Here is a 1,651-nt window from a genome sequence, read left to right on the forward strand (position 1 = left end):
ACTGATCAGACCAGTTCATTTGGTTGGTACTTAAGCCATAATATATATGAACAGTGGTCAGAGAAACAATAGGCTGACTGGAGAAAGTCACAACAGTCTACACTTGAAGAAATAAAGAGTTGAATTAGAGGGATGATTGCAATGATAGAAATGATAAACTATAGCAGATATTTCCATATAAATTGCTTTCCTATAGAATTCCTTATTTGAACTGCAAACTTAGAAAATGATCTCATCTTATTTTTTATCATTTTACCTATATGTCATATCTTCTCAATTAAATCCTAACTAAATCCTAATCTCCATAAAGGAACCACATGGCACACTATTCTGTGTTCCTGGTACCCCATTCATAAAAGACCCTCAATAATAATAATAATAATAATAATAATAATAAAGTAATATATTTACATACATTCTCATATTTGCAACTCACCAAAAATAATTAAATAAATAAAAATGGGTGACCAAAGCCATAATTGTTTGACTTTGACAACATAAATCACCCCAATACAAATGGTACAAAGTGCATCCTCATATTGATCTTTTAAAGAGAGCAACCTCCATGTCACTGTTGGGGAACCTATCACATGGACAGATGACTGAGTCTAGACAGCACTGGGAGAAAATTACCTTTAAGTGTGAGCATTGCTAGAATTAGAAGGAAGTTCCCTATTTTAAATAATTTTTCTTTCTAACTAGGGAGAATTGTTTCTAATTGCTGAATTATTACAAATTTGACATTCAGAGGCAGTCTCATTGTTTCTCTCTAGTTGGAACCATACTTGTGAAGTAGATGCCACAAACTTTGTCCTCTCCAACTTACTCATGAAAAACTGAGATTCAGAAGTGATTTACCTCTGGTCAAATAGTAAACTAATAGTCAGTTTCAGAGTAGGGTTTATAATTCAGGTCTTTCCTGACCCTAAATCCTAGACTCACCAAAATTTGCTCATTATGTATTGGGAACCTAAAGATGAATGTCAACAACAAAGGAGCTAGCAGACATTAATGAAAGAGAATTGAAAATGATATTGTAAAATTTCATAAAGAACCATTAATCTATTTTTATTCATAAAACTCTAGAGTTTTGATTTCCTTGGAGAGGAGTAGGATTAAGGAATTCATGATTTGAGTAAGTAGAATTTGACAATAGCAAATATAAAGTTTTTCCTCCATTGATTCACAATATTTAAAATGTAGATGAAAATGATAACATTTATCATACAGGTAAACCATCAGAAGAATGGACGGAGACCTTTCTCTAGTTACATAGAAGTTTCACAGAATTCAATCTAAAATAGAGAGCAATGTTTTTAATAAGATCAGTTGATAAGATCTCACAGGCTTAAAGTATTCCTATGAAAGATAACTGGGGCTCAAAGTGTAAACCTGAATTTGGTTGAGGCTCTCTGTGGAGGAGACAACTTTTGTTCTTACCAGGATGGTGTTGCTATACTTGTTCCTCATGCTAAGGACTGTTGATAACATTTATGTCAATCTTGTATCCATGTTATCAGGATTCCACACTTGTCTGCATCTGTGGTTTACAGATAAAGTTGGAATTTTTGAAATGAGTAGCTGTATCAATCAATTTGCTGCTCAAATAATCAGCCAATGTTTATTTTCTAAGCAAGTATGCCATATTAAG

Source organism: Macrotis lagotis, chromosome 4 (assembly GCF_037893015.1).
Source record: "Macrotis lagotis isolate mMagLag1 chromosome 4, bilby.v1.9.chrom.fasta, whole genome shotgun sequence".
NCBI classification, from domain to species: Eukaryota; Metazoa; Chordata; class Mammalia; order Peramelemorphia; family Peramelidae; genus Macrotis; species Macrotis lagotis.